General features: G+C 42.1%; 1 long non-coding RNA gene across 2 annotated transcripts in view; it reads left to right on the plus strand.

The window, feature by feature from the left end:
- Positions 1-20,141, plus strand: part of LOC107322900 (uncharacterized) — a 58,078-nt gene that overhangs the window by 5,438 nt on the left and 32,499 nt on the right. Inside the window, exons 2-6 of one of the 2 annotated variants that reach the window (XR_014935941.1) lie at positions 90-203; positions 3,361-3,533; positions 4,193-4,271; positions 10,108-10,187; positions 11,177-11,311. This is a non-coding gene — a long non-coding RNA (uncharacterized LOC107322900). The other variant, XR_014935942.1, reaches the window with a different exon arrangement.

The following is a 20,141-nucleotide window of genomic DNA, read 5'->3' on the forward strand; positions in this document are numbered from 1 at the left end:
AGTAGGCACTGGGGTTTATTAAAGAGTTTGTGTTGCTAACGTGTCATACATCATGCCATTAATTAAGAGAAATTCTTTTTTTTCCCCAGTTGGGTGGCTGCATAACGCTGCCAGCATGTATATATTATCCATCTCTCCCCACCCCGGCCTAACCCAGATGCTGCATGACTGATTGTACCCCAGAGAAGCTCCAGCCTCTTCAGGTAATTCAATTGCTGAGTCTCCAAAACCAATGAATTAAAAAAACCCCTCTGCATTGGGCTCTGGTCCCTTTGTAATTAGTAGCAGAGCAGGGAACAAAGTGGGGTGCGGCGGGTCCATGTGTTCCCAATCACAGCCCACACAATGAAAATGTTTTCTTTCTGGGACAAACTGAAGAAACCTCACGGGGATTTGGGGCTTTTATATATATGTGTATGTAATAATAATAATTATCCTCATTAGAAAGCTAACTCCAAAGCTCGGCAGTGTGCTTTAGGAGTTGGTGGGAGAGCTGGCTGATGCACCAGGCACTGACAGCCTACGCAGGACCTCTCACTTTGCTTGGGGTGCTTGGGGCCGAGGCTCTGGGGATGGGCACAGCCATTGTCCTTCTGTTTTCCAACCATGTGCAGTGTGTGGAAAGCAGTTTCTTTTAAACCATTTTCCCATCCTGCTTTGATCACAGGGTTTTATTTATCCAGGGTGGTCAGAGGAGCACCCAGGCACCCAGCTCAGTGTGCTGCCCCTGCAGTACCCTGGGGACCAGGGATGCACTGTGGGACCTGGGCTGTTACTGTACCGAGGGTAGCAATAATTCTCCCTTGGACTGAGCCCTAGGGTATAATTAGAGCTGTTCAGGATTTTTGTCATTAAAAGTCTTTTGGTTGGAAAATGCTAGTTCTTTGAGGAAGGGGAAAAAAAAAAACAACACAACACTTTTTTAGAGTTAAAGGGAAAAATTTCTCATGTCAAAGTGGGACAAACTGTGGAATAACCACCAGCCTTGGGTTAAAGCGATGTGTGCAAGTCTCAGCTCCAGTGAAAGTGTAGATTACTTGTATATAAAAACAAGCACAGTAAAATAGGAGGGAATAATTCTGTGCTCACCCAGTGCATGGAAAACTGTGAAGCAAGGCTTTCAGCAAGACCCTCCCTGTGTAAGCAAGGAGTCTATTGTCAGCCTGTTTCCCAGTTCTCAGGATACAGAGCCAGACTTAAGGACTCGCTGTGTGGCAAGTGAGAGTGGGTTTTGAAAAGTGATGTTGAAAACTCGTGCAGGGAGGGACAGCCCTTCCCCATGTGCCCTCACCACAGGGACTGTACTGCTGGCAAAGGCAGAGCTGTTGTCAGTGGGAGAACCAAAACACTCCAGTCACAGACAGACTGGGATACCAAAGCCATCCAGCAAACAATTAATAACAGCCTGGTGCTGTCATTGTGTTGCTAACTCAGTTTCTGCACATTAACACAAATCCCACACACCACTAACAAACAATAACAATTCACTCCATCATGGAGATAAAACTGCTCCACTGGGGGTGGGACGCCTGACCTAATAAGCCACTAGCCTACATACTGCAAATAATAGCTTGCAGGCGAGCATCACTCTGTACCCAGCACTCATCACAGTGATCTAATCCTGCCTGAATGTGGCACTCCCAGGAGGTACTCTGGCATAGTGCTGCAGGTATCCTCCAGAAACATTATTCCCTAGGTCACAACATGTCCTGGGCTGCATGAGAAAGAAAGATGCTGGGAAAGCTGCTTGCAAGGCAAGTGAGGTTTCCAACCTCTGCATTTATAGTAGATTAAAAAGTAACTGGGGTAGGCAGCCATGCAGCAGATATCATTATGTTCACTGAGCTCACTCCCTGATCTATACATGAAGAAAAGACTTTAATGAGGTTTGTTTGCTGCTGGTGAAGGACTGTGATATTACACATTGCGTTCTCAGTGAAATCTGGCCAGGTCCTCTGGCCGTAATGAATTCTCAGATTTGGAGGAGTTCTGGAAGAAATCAGAGCTTTGTTTCTTATCTGAAGGTGATTTTATCATTTGGAATGTGAACAGTGTTTGTGTTTTTGGTTATTTTAGATAGGAAATAATAGTCAAATACTGAAATAGAAATTGTCTGCATTTCTCTCTTCTCTCTTGACTGAATATCTTCCTTATATTATTTACAGCTAATATTGCTTTGTGTTTTTTTGTTTTTCTGGTTTTTTGTTTTTGTTTTTTTTTTTTTTAAGAAACATCTGTTGAGATAAATGTTTCCAAAATTTCAAGGTCTTGCATGAAAATCTTTAACCTTTTCTTTCAGGTATCATTTGCTCAAATGGCATTTATGTTCTTTTTGCGTTTGGCTGAGTTTCACATTCTAAGGCTTTTATTTTGCATAAAAAAACCTCAATCTTATAAACTAATGAGGTGGCCACCGAGGATTTGTGCTACTGGCACACATTGCTAGGAGCTGCAGATCCAAGAAATCAAACAGGAAATCTACTCCTAGAACTTCAGTTTTAAGGAAAGTCCAGAAATTGAAAGAGAGTGAGCAGATCTGAGTCAATATTGCACATGGTGTCAAATGGGATAGAAAATGAACTTGGGCTTCAGGGCCAGCTTAGTGCAGACAGCAGTAGGTGGAAAGATGAGAGTACCGAGGCACAAAGAAGAAGGAAAGAAGCAAGTGTTGTTCTTCCGTTGATTTGAGTTTGTGTCAGCGCTGTCCAAGTAAACTGGGAGGCTGCGCTAATTCACCAGGAGGTCAAACAGCAATGCCTGCTTTGGTATTGGTTAATTTTAACTCCTAAATTCTGCGTATTAGAAACTCACTTAAAATAATGAAATAGAGGAGGCTTGTTTATATGGCTTAAATTTTACCATAAGCTTTTGTGTACAGGAAGTGTTACTTCTAAGTCAAAATTCCAAGTGTGTGAATTCTTCATATTTGCAAGTGTGTCACCGTATATCAAGACCAAATTGTACTGGGGAAAGAATTACCTTCTTTTTTTTTTTTTTTTTTTTTTTCCCAAATCCTTAATGTTTGCTTTAATCTGTCACTTTAAAATTTGGGGGAAAAATATCATCCGAGTTGTAATTTGATGGATGTAAAAAATGAGTCATTTCATGCATGTAGTGATATTTTCAGAAGCATTGTATGCATTTGACTGCCCTGTTCTGTGAGGTCTTCTGCAGGAAGGGCTTTGCAGATGGCCAGATATGCAGTGAATAGTTGCTCTGGGAACATATTAGCTGCTACTGAGCGTGTGGATTTGGTGCACTTCTTGTGTGCACGATTAACCACTCCAAAATGTTGATGACAAAGGGATCATTATGTTTCCAAAAATGTTTATTGTATAAATATTGTCCTTTCTGGTTCAGCAGTGTATTATTCTCATTCCTTTTGTATGGCCATAAAACTGCCCCTGTTCTTGCTTTTCCAAACTGGTATAACTGGCATGAGGAATGCAACAGCTGGTTAACTCTGCAATGATCCAAGAGCAGCAGAAGACAAGGAGTGCAGAGGGGGCTGCCTTCATCTGCCAAGTGTAAATGTAAGCAGCTGCTTTATATTTTCACATGAACAAAAATGTTTTGTTAACTGCTTCCCCGCCATAGGCAGTATGATGTGCCTACAATGGGGTATGGCTGCTGGACTACAGGGGTTGCTGGGCATCAACAGGCTTAGTAAGGCTTCTTTTTTTCCAAGCACTGGCCAATAGCATCCAGGAAAAGTGCTTCTATCATAGCAGGAATGCCTGTAGGACAGTATTCAAATGGCTTTATTTTCTCTTTAGTGTACGAAGCATCCCCATATGTACCAAAAAGAAAAGCCATAAAAGAACATTCTTAAGACTGTGAATGCTTAAAAGCTGGGAAATGCCACTGGAGAAATATGCTTTCTGCTCATCTTTAATTACATATAATAATAGACTCATAAAAGGATAGGGGTGTAATAGACATTAATATGTCAACTAATTCTCCCCAACTCAAGCAGAATGGGCTCTGTCATCTAACAGTTGTCAAACCTGTCTTTCAGTATCTCAAGTCCTTAAGTTTTGGGTGGTTTTCTTTTCTAACTAAGTGTGGCTTTTGGGGATCCTGGGGAGGTTGCATTAAACCTTCCCAGAACTGAAGATCTTCATCTTATTATACAAATGAAAAGGTGGATGAGGAAACTACTGTTAATTAAAAGTGAGATTTCTTTTTTTAGAATCAGGGTATCGGAAGTGAGACTGAGAAGAAGGTGTTTCGCCTGTCAAAGGACATACAGCCTGAAGAACTGTCTAGAGGTATGAATTACAAAGGGCAGAAATTGAGCCCAATGTTATATATTTGCATCTTCCTTTCTTTTTTACTAGTGTGCTGGTGAGTGGGTGCTGTGAAAAGGTAATTAAGAAGAGGATAATCAGGAGTCCTAAGTTGATGTGTGTGATGTGTAAATGAAAGAGATTATGTATAGAAAGCAACCTCAGAAAGAGGATCTAGAGCAAGTGAAAAAGGCGTGCTGCAAATGTTCATGGTCCAGGCTCTAGCTAGAAATGGGGGGTAGGTTCATGAGACTGTAGTGACAGAAACGAGTTTAACACCAGTCAGGGTGGTGAACAGACAACTTGTGTGGCTGTGGGCATGGCACAACTGCTGATCTGCTGGTGATTGCTCTCCCCAACAGCTGTAAAACTGGGAGAGGAGTCCCTGGTGGGACACAGCATTGAAGCCTAGAAGTATGGAGCGCAAGCCCATGGTCACTGTACTCATGAAATGTAGCAGTGAACTGGATGGGCCTCCCACCTAATTGGGCTGTGAAATGCATTACACGTAGTTTAGAGTGGGCTGGGTGCTGACAGCAAGATGTGCAGAACCAGAAGGTTGCAGATAGGGAGGAAACCTGCTTGCAATGTAATCTGAGGAAACAGGACAGCCTTCAGCCCTGGGGGCATGCAGCAGGGAATCCACATTCTAAGAGCATGAAACCTCAGTCTTTAAGCTAAGCATTTATCTGCAAACTTTCCTGTGCCCAGTCTGATGTGCAGAACAAGGCTTGCTGAATTGCAAAGGCAAGACAATTAGAGAGTGATCTAAACTGAGCACCAAATGCTTGTGCTTTATTTTCCATTTATTCATAGCCCTCTGTTTAAAGTCAGCTTCGAGTTTAACTTGCCAAACAACCCATTCCTACTTAAGAGACTTTCAGTTTTGAAGGGCGGAGGAGACTGACAAGAAGGTTGAACAATTTCTAGGAAGACGATGGATGTCTTCATAGAGATTGCGGTGTCTTGTGGAGCATCTACCCAAGATGTGCTCAGGGAAAGCAGGGGATGGAGAGCATTGGCAGCCAGACTGAAATGGATCAGTGTAGGGGCTATCAAGGCAGTGCCTCCTTGGCAGGCATGCAGAGGGAGTAAAGAGGGTAGATAGTGGAGGAGTGAGCTGGGTGACTCTATATTAGGTGTGAAAATGTGAATGAAAAAGAGCCCCAATCACACAAAAAGTTGGAAATTCTGGGTAGCGTGATTTCCAGAGTTTGGTACAAGTGCTTCTGTTGAACACTGTGAGATTCACGTGTTCAAACACACCAGTCCTGGTTCATTTCAGTTCTCACAGCTCTGAGGAAGAAGATGCTTTCTCATCTCCTGACACGCCAAAACTAATCTCTTAAGTAGTACTGAGAATGTTACCACGTTGAGAAAAGCAGTAAAGCACTAACTGAGCAATGCCAAACAAGCAGCATGGCTTGGGATAAATTTAAGTAATTAACTTGGAAGCATTGGTGAATCTTCATGTATTTCTAAGAACTTGGCCCTCAGGTGGCCACTCCAAGCATCCCCCACAGCAGAAGGGACTTACCACTTTCAAATGAAGTTCTGGCTCAAATATGGTATTTAGTTTATCTTTCAGAGCATCGTGTGTGTTTGAAGCAGCCTTCTAGACACCTGGAGCTGTGGATACCCAGTGCAGATATGTCTCAGTCATGCATCACTAGCTTCTTTTGTGACATGGCTTCAGGAAAAAGCAGGGAAATGATATTGAAATGTACATTTTTTTAAAAAAACAAATTTTAGTTTTAAGAAAAGCTTGATAAATTATGAGTTGAATCTCCTTCAGCCATTATTTACAGGACATTTTTACAGATTATCTATTTATTTATTGCCCTCTGAGACCACTAGAGAGGAAGGAAAATGCAGTTAGTCCATCACTTCCCTGGATAAAGAGAGATGCAAACTCTTAATAAAGTATCGATGGCACCCGAAGGGGACAGAGAGAGATTTGCATCCCAGTGGTCCAGCTGACAGACCACATAAGTTACCGCAGCAGCAGCGAGGTCCTGTCAGAGACAGGAGCAAGATGAGAGAAGAGGGAGCAAAACGCGATTTGTACTGGCATGCAGCGAACAAGCTAAGCTGTGTAAAAATGAACACATGAAATTAAAAGGATTAATGGGACAAGTTAGCGCAGGGTAACAGGGAAAGTCCCCTGTCTAGGTATCTCTGCCAGGTTCCACCCAGGCAGGTTGTTGTTATTTTTTTTAAACCTTCTTTCTTTTGTTAGTGAAATTTCATCTGCTCAGCTCTTCATGAGCAACATTCAATTCCTCCCCCTCAGCTCTACCTGGAGGAGTCCTGTGAGCTTGAAAAATTTGCTTTTATTTAAGAAGTCATGTCTGTTTTCACGAAAGCCTGAGATGTTGGCGCTGTCCAAGGAAAGCTAATGGCATGCTGGCCATCCAAAATCATCTAGCAAGTTCATTTGCATCGACTGCTCCTCTTAACCTTGTGCTGTAAATCACTGGTAAATAGCTGTGCCATGCACCCTGGGCTGGCTGCCGTTCAGAACCGAGAAGAATCATTTCTACTTATGCCACAAAAGCCTTTGGAATCACTTGTGATAAACGTGTAGAGATGTAAGGTTTTACTATTTAAATGACAAAGCAATGCCTAATATTTTTCTACAATAGCGTTTTTCTCTGAGCGGTCTGTTTTAAGCCTATTCCTTCTCACTTCTGAAGTTAAACAAAGCTATGTATATGTAACCAGTATTTGTTCCATTAGGTGGTGGGGGTTTTTGCTTTTGTTTTTCAGTTTTTTGGTTTATTACTACTTTACCTGGTTTCCAGCTCACAAAAGGCAATCACGGGATGACAGTCATTTTCTGCAACAGAAGGCTGACTAGTTGAGGGAAAGGGATGATATTTGGGAGTGAAAAACAAAGCTGTGACATGTAAAATTCCATATAAAGTGTTTGATTCTCTTTTTTACTTCATAAAATTCTCACCAAGTGAACTCCAGATGTCAGCATTTAAACACTGTCAGGTATTACTTGTGTTACTGTGGCATCTATGCAGGTGTTGCTCACACCTAACCTGAGGGGCATGGTGTGCACTGAAATACTTGTGGTTTAGGTAGGCAAGTCAGAAAAACTGAACATCAGGAAACGTTGGCACTGTCTTATTTCAGTTTGTTTCTCCTTTGAAAAGTAATGGTGACCGGTTGCATATAACATAGATTAATCAGAGTTTAAGATGATGTGGAGATTGGTGCCATGGTTCCACTGATCATTTTCAGTCAGAATTTGTTATTTCTATGTGCAGCTGTAATAGTTTGGGTTACTTCACTATGAAGGGTGAAGTGGCTTCTCTGCTCGTTGGGGAAAGAAGCAGCTTGAAAGTATCGCTGCAAGTCTGGCTTTGACCTTTTCATGGAGGTTTTTGCATCTGCTTTCCCTTGTTTGTCATTTGTCTTGTTCTGCAAGAAAACTTGAGTTAGTTTTGGAGGTCTAACTGCTTGTTGTGTCTTCAGAACAAAGCAGTTAGTATCTACTAATGGAGGTTTATTTGTTGCATCTAACTGCTTGAGGATTTATAAGCCATTCCCTGTATTATCATAGAATGGTTTAAGACCCTTAAGATTATTTAGTTGCACACCCTGCTATAGGCAGGGACACCTCCCTCTAGACCAGGTTGCTCAAAGTCCCATCCAGTCTGGCCTTCCTGGGTATTCCTGGAATCTTGTCCCAGGATGCTTCATAATAAAATAAAAATCCATGGATCCATTCTAGCCTTTCTCCATGCCCATACGCCCTGGTGGGAGCACACAGTAGCAAGTACTTACACATCATTGTTGGAAGACAGGAGCCGGCATAAATCCTTTGCCTTTGTCAGAGGAGAATGCTTTGTCTGAATGTAAAAATACACTTATATGTTTAGTGAGTAAGCAAACATAGCAAATATTAACACAGAAGCCTTTCTGCTGAGGAGAGTTAAGCCTAAGTGGGGCTTGGCCAAAAGGGTAATGAGAGTCAGAGCTGGAAATAAAAAAGAGTTATACTTCAAAAATAATGTTTTGCTTAGATTGTTGAATTGTGGTCAAGGGAATGAAAAAGGGGATAGGGCCGTTGCTGGGAGTTTTGCTGCAGTAGGGCACGTGTGTGTAGGAACATCTGGTACGTTTGGTTCTAACACTCCAGGTCTTTTACTAGTTCCTGCCCAGGACTGCTGAAGTAAACCAGGTGTAAGTGGTTTGTGCAGAACAGCCAAAACCACATCTTACTCTCCAAAACCGTGTCTTGAACATGAAGGCTTTGTTCTTTAGGGCCAGAGCTCCTCTTTCCCCACTGGTAGTCCGTGAAAGTGTTTACAGAGGCCAGCAGCCCAAAGGAATTGAATTCGGGACCTTGAAAGCTTCGGCCTTCACAAAATAAACCTTCAAAGGAGATTCAGAACTATCAGCAACAAAATACTTTCTATTCTCATCCATGGCAGCCCCCTGCATTCCTGTCTTGTGTTTATTTAACAATTTAAAAAATAAATCCATTGCTTTGAGCTCAGGGCATTAATTTTTTAAGGTCTGTGGGGTCTTTTTTCCATGCACATTTCCCATAAAATTCTGTTTTCTTTTTCCTTTTGTTTCTTTACTTCAACCATCGTTTGTTCTCATTGATGATTACAGCTCTTGCTGTCCCCTGTTGGTTATAGGATAGGTGAAGTGAGGAAATGCTGATGACAAAAGGTCCTGTACTCCTCCTCTTTCTTTACCTGAGATGTCCAAGTTGGCTCTTCCTTTCTACATGGGAGATTTGACTTAAAATAGATCTAGAAAAGAATATTTTCAAATATCTGCGCTTAACGCCGTTATGCCATGTCTGTTCCTTGTGCTGTTAGCACTGAAATTAACATCAGTCTCACAAAGAGTGTAGTCAGGAGGCTGTTTAAGTTACACTAAAAGAAAAAACGAAAATAAATGAAACCCAAATCCCTAGGATCTACTTAATTGCCCCAAAAACTGGACAAACACCAGAGCTAATTTGAACTATTTGCTCCAAATTACTGTTGTGAGTTTAGCTCTTTGCTTGGTTACTGCGTAGTTCAGAAGTCAAACCAAATACATGAAGCAGACCTGCAATTTTAGAAGAAGAAAATTAGGAGGATTTTTCACTTCATCCAAGTAGCTGGATTTGGTTATTATTGCCTGATGAGACTGATTGCATGTATCAAATTATGTGTTGCTTTTCCCTCCTTGTGTGGCTGAATGGGGGGGAAATGGAAAACCCAAAAGCAATTTGAAGTGAACAAAAAATCCATAGTGAATTTTTTTCATATTTTTAAAGGGAGTTCCTTTCCAACTGCATCTCCTGTTCAACAAATTATGTTAGTTCTTCTGTATTTTCTCTCTCTCTTTTTGGTGTTTTTTTTGTTTTTTGTTTGTTTGTTTTGGTGAATATGTAATAGAAAGGCCCTTGTCTCACCCAAGTTTTCTTCCGTTCCCATGAATGCTTTATGGGAGCTGCAAACATTACACCAGAGCACCTTAAAAGTGGAAACCAAGACAGAAATGCTACCAATTCCTGTATTATCTGGCTGGATCTCATGTTCAAATGCCAGTCAGGATGCAGTGGAGATGTTTCTCAGCAGCAGCCTAGCGACATGAAAAAAGATGAATGAAGTCTTTGGCCATCATAATCTTTAGGGCTTAGCCTACTGTACTCATTCAACAATGACAGGCTGTTGATCATGTGTTTGTAGTCCAGCTCCATGCATAATATAGGTGGGATTTCAACCTGTAGCAGTTCTATCAGGGCAAGCTTCTCTGAGAGTATACCCTATAACTGGGAGCATCTTCTGCTGTTTTTCAGTGCAGACTGCAGAGGCAGAAGACACTGGAAGGCAATGCGGTGGTGAAAGGAAACTTCTTGTTCTCAACTGGCAAATGTAGGTAAGGATTTGAAGGAAATGATATGCTTTGGGTCAGTTGATAGGAGATAAGTGGCACTTGAAATATTAATCTAGAAGATGTTTGAGGACGCATCAAGAGTTCAACAGCCTTCCGTGCTCACAGAGCAGCGTGGTGCTCCTGGAGGCCTCAATGTGTCACGCAGGGCAGCCGATTCTTGAACCAGTTCAGCATGCCATTGCTTGTGCAAGTCACGTGTCCAGCCACCAGACTTGCATAAATTGGCTCTAAATAGTTAATTAAATGCATTTGTACCCCACCACCTGATTTGCATACAGAATTGTCAAAACAGTGTGCTAAGATTAGACACAATGTACTCTCTGAACACAATTGTGCGACTGAAACACTCTGAAAATCTGGCGCATTGAGTTAAATTTTCACATTGTGCCTTCTTGTGTAATAACAATAATCTCCTCTGCCTTGGAGTATAATCGCAATAAAGAGCTTTTTGTGATTCATTCAGTGTTTATTCACTCAGTAAACAGCCCTTTATTGCTTTTTATACTACAAAGCAAATGAGATTATTGCTTAAATTGTCCGGTAGCAGCTAGCTTCTGTCCTCTGGCTTGCTTGTTCAGTTTGTTTTTGTGTTGTGGTTTTGGAAAAGAAAACTTGTTTAAAATTAGCTCCCCAATAAATCACAGTAACAATGAAGTGAGAGTTTCTGCACTGTGACAGATTTGTAGCTTTTTATGTTTGTAATGATGATGATATGTTTTCTAGCTTATTTATTCCCTTCTGCCTTTATTCTCCTCAACTCTGAAGTCTGTTGCAGTGAAGAAAGCCCTAAGAAGCTGAATTTTGGGAAGGGAGAGCCTCTACTCTAGTTCTTATCCTACTCTGTTCCTAAAAGCTTCAGCCATTTTCTTCACTTGTCCTTGCCTGTACAATTAGATTGATGATGTTATCTCCTTTTGAAAGTGCCCCAAGGTCTTTGGATGGCTAGAAATAAATATTTTTGTTATTCACAGAATCTCCCAGTGCTTCCTAAGAGCAGCTGTTTTTACATATCATTGCCCCATGAAGATGTACAGTGAAGGAACTCTGCAGGCCTCAAAACAGAAAGGCCGGGAACACAGTAGTAGTCATCAAATGGAGAACAACAGGTCAGCTGTAGCCAACATTTGTTCATGCAGTTCTTCCCTGAGCATGAAATGGAGCAGCCTACTATTAGTCCTCATCTTAAGGCTACGTGGTATCTGCACCATAAGGACAGGAAAGGCTAATTCTCTTGTTGAGGCAGTAGTGCATAAATGGCATTTCTTATTTCAGTCTTGCCAGCATTCAGACGTTAGCAAAGCATTTCACTGATAATTATTGATCTTCTGTATTTATAGAAAGCTAGGACCTAGTACAATTCAATATTCAGGAGATGCCAATTTTCTATGAATACCTGAGAATGACTTGGTCATTTTCCATTTGTGTAATTGCTTCTGTATTGCTGGGGCGTGAATTGCATTCTTTAAAATCAACCTAGAAATGGAACATGAAGCTGAGACTGTATTTCTTTCTTCTTACTGAAGCCAGCTAAGCTCTTTTCAATTTGGGCACTTCCAGTATTGCTTTATGTCCAACTTCACTTACTCACACCTCATGTCAGCTTCCACACTCAAACAGATACCTTAAGTTAATTAATCAGGAATCGCTATTTGGGGCTTTCAAGCTGTTAAATACATAATTGGTCCTGTGTTTTCTCTGATGGACTGTTTTCTACAGAAATCTTTGCTGTTACCTAGTCTGAAAACTTTTGAGTTACCAGATTTCTCCTTTGAGTAATAGTGCTTCCAATATTGAGCTTTTCTTCTGTGTTATATTCAGCTGTCTTAAGAGTTTTTATGCTAATTTAGGCAATGACATGGTTCTAGAACACAGTAAGTTGAGTCCTAGCTCTATTCAAGGCAAAACTTCAGCTCATTGGCACCAGAAATGAGATGGTGCCTTGATATTGGAATATCATTCAACATTCCTGACCCAAAGGACCTAGTTATGCCCTGTCTAGTGCTGAGGGACAAGTCTGATGTGAGCTACCACCTTTTGCATGCCCACCTTTGCTTACAGTGCTAACTAAACAGCTAGAGGGCATGCTGCAGGCATCGAGTTCATTGTTGTGTGGTCACTGGGATATCTCCCAGTGCTTGAAAGATAAATCGAGGCCTGGAGTACCGTAATTTCAGAGTTTGACAGCAAAGCTTCCGGAGGTTCCTCTTTGGGAGCTACGGTGTAAGAGCTGTTGTGGTCCTGGGTAAAAAAAATCTTTAAACAAGTTCATACTTGTATATATTAAAGTGGAGATTTTCAGAGCCTGTATTGGAAGCAGTGTCCTCTTTTTCCCTTTGAGATGCCTGCCAGTTCTGGCCCTGGTTCCTTTATGAATGTGACATGTTTGGTTTTAGTGGATAGGAATCTATATTTTCATATACTTCATAGTTTCCATGCATACAAAACTTGGTAAGTGCCCAGTCTTATCTATGCTTAGATTTTTGTTTCACAGGATAACAGTGACTCGAAGCATATTTTCACATGGTAACCAGAAGATGTTTCCATTTAATGATCAGACAGTGTACTTTCTTTATCAAAACTGCTTTATTGTTTTAAGAATGCATTCTCACAGGAGACCTGTTGCTTTAACTACATTTCATTTTGAAGAGGCTCTGCTCTGGTCCACAGAAGTTTTCGGATTGAAAGATGAAGCGTGTGGTTTGTTAGAATAAGGTGAGGAAATGTGAACTGATGGCCAGTGTGCCAAACAGGAACTTAGGAGACTTTTCTTCACTTACCAGCCCTTACACTGGGTTTTGGGATGCCGTTGAGCATGTCATTTCACCTCCACAAGTGTTCTGCTCATTTCACCTTGGGGTCTGGAACTTCTCATCTCTTCTGACTGCAGTCCCATGGTCACAGCTTTTGCAGGATGCCCAGCACAATGAGGGTGCACAGACCCAGCTGTCATGAGAAATATTAATTAATCATTGCTCCCTAACAGAGCTCTTCACAGATGCTCTCTGTGGACCCTCAGTGCAGCCTTGGAGCTGCTGGAGATGCTCTGTTCTTTGCGAACACGGCCCATGGATATGATTAAAAGAACCGCCTCAAATCATCCCAACTTTCTCACTGTTAAACATCAGCCACCAGCTATGGCTCCTTCTCTTTTTGATTTTCTTTTCTTCCTATTATTTTTTTTGAACCTGGCAGCCTCAGTCAATAAGCCATAAGCTCCTAGCTAAGAAGAACTGCTGTCATCAGACAAAAAGGCCTCCAAGTCCACATCCCTAACAACCTATTTTAATAACAAGAGCAATAACGGGATTTATTATGCATGCGGCTTTCTGCAATCATTTCTGAAGAGAAAATTAGTTTGAAGCCCTGGGCGACAGTTGAACTCTCAGAGGCGTCTAAAATAAAATAAGGAGGAGGGGGCCAGGGGTGCCGAAAAAAATAATAACTGGGGAAAAAAGTGTGGTGGGAAAAGTTGCTGGAGTGAGGATGCCAGTAAACTTTACCTGCGAGTTGCTCTTGTCCTCCAGAGGGAGGAAGAAAAGTGAATGGGAATAAAAGAGGAAGGAGGATAAGGCTGCTGATTTCCCTCCTGTGGGGTGAACCTCACCAATGGCCAATCCAGGGCCAGGTGTCACTACACCAAACTGTCGTCTTCTCCATCCTCTCCCACCCTGAGTTTGCTTCCCCTGTCCTTGACCAAGACAAAATAAAGGAGAGGGCTGTGCTTGTTTATTGGGTGACCGCTGGAAAAAGACAAGGCCAATGGCTTTTCTGTATGTCTGATTGAGTGCTGTATTTAATTCTTTGGGATTCAACATTATTTTTCCTTCCTGATGCAATATATGAACCTAACTGCTGGAAATGCTGTGGGCCCAGCTGATTGAGACCAATGATCTCAAACCTGCTATTAGATGCTCCCTGCTTTTGGGGTTCTGGTTTGAGGACACATTGCTTTACTTCAGCTCTGCAGTTCAAGGCTGCCCCTTTTGAAATGTGAGGGGTGGCCAAAGAAAATAACATGTGGTTATTGTTCAAAAAGTCATCGTACCAGAAAAGTATATGATCGCTTAAAGGCAGCATCAGAGAGCAGGGTCTTCTGCTGGCTTCATCCAGGGCCTTGGCTAACCAAGTAATTCCATAGTGATATTTATGGCCTGTATATAAAAAAGAAAATGGTCTGAAATCCTGTGGCTGTTTGGTACCCATGTCTTTAATGTCTAACTGCTTATTCGTTCTAAAAAGTGGGATTTAATAAGACAGTTATTGTATGTTATTTAAATACCAATTGATTATTAAAAACAGTTATTTATAACTACAAATTATAAAGTACATGGGGAAGCGCAGCCAATCAAATCAGCAGCTTGCCTGATGAATATCCTTTCCTAACCCCATCATTTTATATATAGAAAGGAGGTTGACTTATGCAGTGGGAATAAAACTAACTTAACTGCCTTTCTGGGTCATTTCTTTCTTTGATGAATACTTGTAACTCCCCTTAATGGTAATAGGACCTTTGCTTTCCAACTGAGCAGAAAATAAACAGACCTCACTGTAGGGGTTCTATTGCCTTTTGGGGGGCTCTGAGCAAGGTTAAGCAGAGGCAGATAAAATGGCCTCTGCTTTAATAAAGCACACCTAAAATACTCCTGAATAAGATCCTCTTTCTCTCTTTCTTGACCAAGGCTGCCCAGAGGGTCCTGCTTTCTGCCCAAGAGATGGTGCATCTCTGGGATGAAAGCAAAGCCAAAGTAACAAAAAAACTGGCAAGTCAGAGCCCATTTTGTAGTGGCAGAGTCCCACTCCTTGGCGGAGTCCCGCTACCTTTCTTTTATCTCTCCCTCTCCCCACTCCTTTTTCCCTGGTTAGATTATGTTTTTAATGAAAGCTAGGAAAAAAAACTAAAATAAAAAATCAACCAGGTAGTCCTTTCCTGACTCCTTTCCCAAAAGCCAAGTGCAGCTGCTGTTGCAGGTACAGGTTCTACTGCTCCAACAAGCTTTCATGGCATCGCCAGCCTAACTTGAAGCCAAAAGAGAGAAAATCTGATCCAGTATTTATGTATCTGTTTAGGGAAATGAACCCAAAACAAAGTGGTAGCTGAAAAGAAGACAATGAAGGAGGGGAGTGAGAACTTGTTCTTTTAGAAAGCAAATCCTGTTAAGGTAGGCTGGCAGATAAATGAGAAACACTTGGAAATCCTATATCCTGGTGTGGCTTTATGAATTAACTGTGCAAAGGAAATAGCCTGCTTTTCCTTCGTGAGACTCATTAACGTCTGCAGGTTACACACTGAGGTGTCATATCACCAGCAGATATCAATCAGCACAACTCCCCTGAAATCAGCGTAACTGCACCAATTTACACAAGATCCATGTCCAGGAAAAACAGACACATCCCAGGGTGATGTATTAAAGTCAAGGAAAGCAGCAGACCTTACTGCACCAAAGTGCTTTTCTTTTCACAGGTCTCTCATTTAAACTTAATGTTCTTATAACTGAGGTTCTCTTTAGTTTTAACGATGTTATTTGATAAAAGGTGTTTTGATTCACTATTACAGGATATTTGCAATTAACAGATGTGGTGATTCAGCCCTGTTTGATTGTATCTTTTTTTTCCCCCTTTTAGTGTAGTGGAAAGAAAATCCTAAACAAGAGCTTTAAAAAGATCTTCATTACATTTTAATATCACTCTCGATTTAGTCGAAGGAAAATACTTCTGTTTATACATTAACCCAGGTTAGTTCCACTGAAGAAACTCTTTGTTTTGCCACACAAGAACAAATACTTTGAAATTGAATTTTCTATGGGCTGAAGCCCTGCTGTTACTGAACTGAGGGCTGTAAAACTGATTCGGAGCGAAAGCAACAGTGGGCCAAGCCTTGCAGTTTTTATGGAAACCTCTGTGTGCCTCCAAGTATTTCTAAGCCACCCATTCACACCAGCATCTGCGATGAATCATTTCTTATGAATACATTGGCTGATAGATCTCCTTTTCTCTGCCTAGAGTTAGTGAAAAGGAATAATAATAAAAATCTGTGATTTCCTTGCTGCTTCCCCAAAGTTTTGTGCTAACAAATTTCACTCTCCGAGTCGTTATACTTTGTGAAGCATAATGTGAGGTTGGTGAGATGATAGATCATTAATGTATTTGCCTGACTGTGTCACTACACGGAACCACCGGAGTGCCACAAGGAATGCTTTAGAACAGGAGGGGTGCTCACAGCAGGGGACCCCCCAGGCCACCTCAGGTCTCTACAGGTCTGTCTTTTTTTGGAGCCAAATGAGCCACAGTGTCTTGGTCCGGAAACTGGTCTGATCATTAACGCAGGGTTTGCCCTCATAGTGAGCCTAACTTGTTGCTTTTATCCTCATTTTGCTGAGAGCAGAAGGTGGAAGAACATGCTGGAGCAGAGCTGGCTGGACATCATGCCAGTTATATGGCAGCTTTAGCAGATCCCCAGAAAAAGCCAGTGGTACTGGGAAGCAGAGCCTTTGTTTCAGTGAGGTTGTTGCTTCTCTAAGATCCAACAAGGGTCAGGGCCTGAGTCGGGTTTGGACCTTGACCAAGCCCCTAAATCTGGCTGGGCTGAACTTAAGCATTGCTGGAGGAGGGCAGGATTTAGAGCTGGATTTTATCACTCTGGTTTAATTTCAGGCTTGCATGTGAAGAAGGGTCTGTGCTGATTTATGTCGCTCTGGCTTGAGCCTCAGTGCTGTGTTGCAAGACCTCTGCACAGATGCACTGTGCAAAGCCAGCTGACGTTCCAGCCAGTTCGCAGCCCAGGAAAGCCACCAGGCTGCCAGAGCACACATTCAGAGCTGCAATTCTGGACAACTATCACACACTTAAATACCATTTACACTCTTCAGTGGCATCACAGTGACATCTGGTACAGGAACTCTGGAGGATTACGTGAAGAGTGAAATAACTTCACCAAAAGGCAAATGCTGAAGTGTTCCCTTTTGTGTATTGAACATTCCTATAGGCTCTGTACTTGCTCTTTTCAGACAATGCTTTCTTGGCTGGTTGGATTATTGTATATCACCTCTCTAACCTGCTGTATTAATTTCCATTGACTGTGAAAAGAACTTGTCAAATACGGAGGGAAGAGGAGGGGGGAGTCTTTTAATCCATAAGAAGGCACAGTTCTTAAAAGCACCTTGTTGTGTAGTAGCTGCATACAAGTGAAGAATTTGTCAAGAATACAGGGCTGCTGCTAATTGTCTGAATAAATTACAGCTTTGGAGCCTGGAAGCCACAAATCATGTCACTGCAGCACTAAGCCGTTCCTTTATGGAATTGGTCTTTTACAATCTGGAGAAAAACTTTTCAGAAGGCTTCCCTATGGGAGAAATTAGACTCTGTGTGTGTGTGTGTGTGTTGTGTGCAGGTGTAGCATGGGGTGGTGAACAGGGATGGCTCTGTAGTCTCCAAACTTCTGTCTTTGACATGAGGGCTCCCAGTCTGCTCATGACTTAACACTGACACCAGCCAACGTACCACATGTGGAGCAGCAACTCCATGGGTGAAGCCAGTTAAGGTGCAAGAGAAATGAACAGGATTAAGAGAAAACTTTTGGCTTCAGGGGGGTGGTAAGTTCAGCAGTGCAGACCCTTGCTTGTTCCTCCTTGCACCAAAAGGGCAAGCCAGCTTCAAAAGAAAACAGTGTGTAATGAAGCACAGATTCACTTTGCTGCAGAGGACTTGCACAAAGCACTACTGATGATTTAATCCTTTAAGATAACTATTTTTTTCACAAACACAGAACAGCAGATACTTGGTACCCTTGTTGTGCTGTCACTTGCCCATTTTTTCTACCTGCTTTAGCTGTGTGTAAAGGAAAGAGAGTTGTGTTTCCTTCTGAAGAACTTGGTTCAGGACTGTGGGCTGAGTTCTGCTCTCTCTGTTGTCATTTGAAAGGCTCCTACTGAGCTCAGCAGCCTTTGGATGGAGGCGAGTCCATGTGCAGTAATCCAGTGAGGCACATTCTTTAAAAGGGAGTTTAGCTCTGTGTAGAGAATGGCACTTCAAGATAATTTCCAGTTCATACTATGAACTAGACAATAAAGTGGAAAGTGCTCACTGGAATTTCCTTAAGGCAACCTGAAGCTGTGCTCAGGCTTTCTCTGAGTTTATTAGCAGTGTTTGGCAAAGTACTTCAGGCTTCTTTGCAGACCACAGTAATTGGTTACCAGACATTAGAGGACAAGCTGCCTGATAAAATTCAGAGTCTGTAGTGAGGCAGACAGGCACGATAACACAGCAATAAATCACAGCCGTTAGGGTATATTCCTGAGACGGCTGGCAGAGAGGTTCCAATCAGAAGTCACGAAGAACCTGTAGCTCCATGTTACACTCCCCTGCGTGGTCAAATATCTCCCTGGATCCTCTCCAGGTGTTGGGTCAGACACAGCAGAGGCCCACCCTAAAGGGAAGGTAACTGCAGCTGAAATACCAGACAGGGGATGTGCTCAGCCTTGTTCTTCATAGGCTACACTAGAAAGAATACTTCATATACCCTGCAGGAAATTTAGTTCATAGACCAACTGCCCATTAGTGTGTTGCACAAATAATGCAAGACCTGGTGACTGCCTGGGATCATTCTCTGCACCAACCCAAAGTGAAACACCACTGACTCAGAACGTTTCTAAAAAGCTCAGAAAAAAAACGGCACCAAATCATTCAACATCTGCTTGGGACAAGCAGCATGAGGACAGAGTTTATTGCACCAATAGGAGAATAGGAGCTATCTTTTCACCCCTGCAAACCTCTTCCCTACTTTATCAGTATCTATAGGCTGGCTAGTCCGTGTGCTAAAGGTAAGGAATAAGAACAAAGCCTTTCTTCCACCAAAACAACAGTAAATCTTTAAAGCGTAACCATTTGTTGAGTCATTTATCTCTTGACTGAGACACGTCCCGTTTTTCACTGCTATCCAGAGCTTCCAAAACCCACAATTTTATCACTGTTCTGCCACCCAATTGAATGAATCAATGTAATCTGTCACATTCTTCCTACATACTTTCTAGTTTTGCACTGCAGAAGGAACGGATGAGTATCATATTGCCTTGTGCCTGTCCCTGCTTATAGACACGTTAGGAAGCTTAGAGCAGACCCTGGAGATCCCAGGTGCCAATTCCTTGGTTCAATTTTATCACTGGAATTACAGGATGAGTTCAGCCCAGCCTCTAATGATACCAGTATTGATTAATGTTCTGCATTTTGGATTTACCTGAAAGTGCTTGGTAGTCCTTACAACCTTTTGTGTGTTTTATGTGGTGTTCAGTATTTTCTTGATGGATATCGTCACAGTTGTAACACAAGGTATGTATAGAGAAGTAGGTGTAAGTGTAAACTTGAAGGTAAATATACATCTCTAAGGGTTAGCTTCCCACGCATCTGACACTGATACTGGGGGATGAAGAAGCAGCTGCTGTTTGGCCCCTATCTCTGAGTGGCAGCATCATTTCAAGCTCTCTATGCCATCCTCAATGAATTTAGGTCTCTTGATACTCTGCACCCCAAAATGAGTTTCTCTGATACCATAAAGGAACACTGCTGTAGTACTGGCCCCACACAGCACACCTGCTCCTTTATGCACACTGATCCCCATTGCACAACTCTGATGCATCAAGCCTGGTTTAGTCCCTGCACTGCCATTTGGATGGGTGGCCATGTTTCTATCCTTCTTCCTTGCACAAACTGCCTCTGTAGATGTACTTGCCTCTTCTAATTGGAATGTTTGTTGTAGGATGCAGTCAGCCCTATATATCTGATTTCGACTTGGTGCACAGCAAATGAATTTATTTGGCAGATTTTTCTCCTGTCAGTGGGGCTCCTCTGGTACGTTATCAATGCGCCTCGTCCTGATGATGCATAACACTAATCTATCATTAGAGCAAGAGTGTGTTCTGATGATGGATGAAAATAATTTATCAT

Source organism: Coturnix japonica, chromosome 19, assembly GCF_054131305.1.
Source record: "Coturnix japonica strain WE chromosome 19, WE-NBRP24, whole genome shotgun sequence".
Taxonomy (NCBI): Eukaryota; Metazoa; Chordata; class Aves; order Galliformes; family Phasianidae; genus Coturnix; species Coturnix japonica.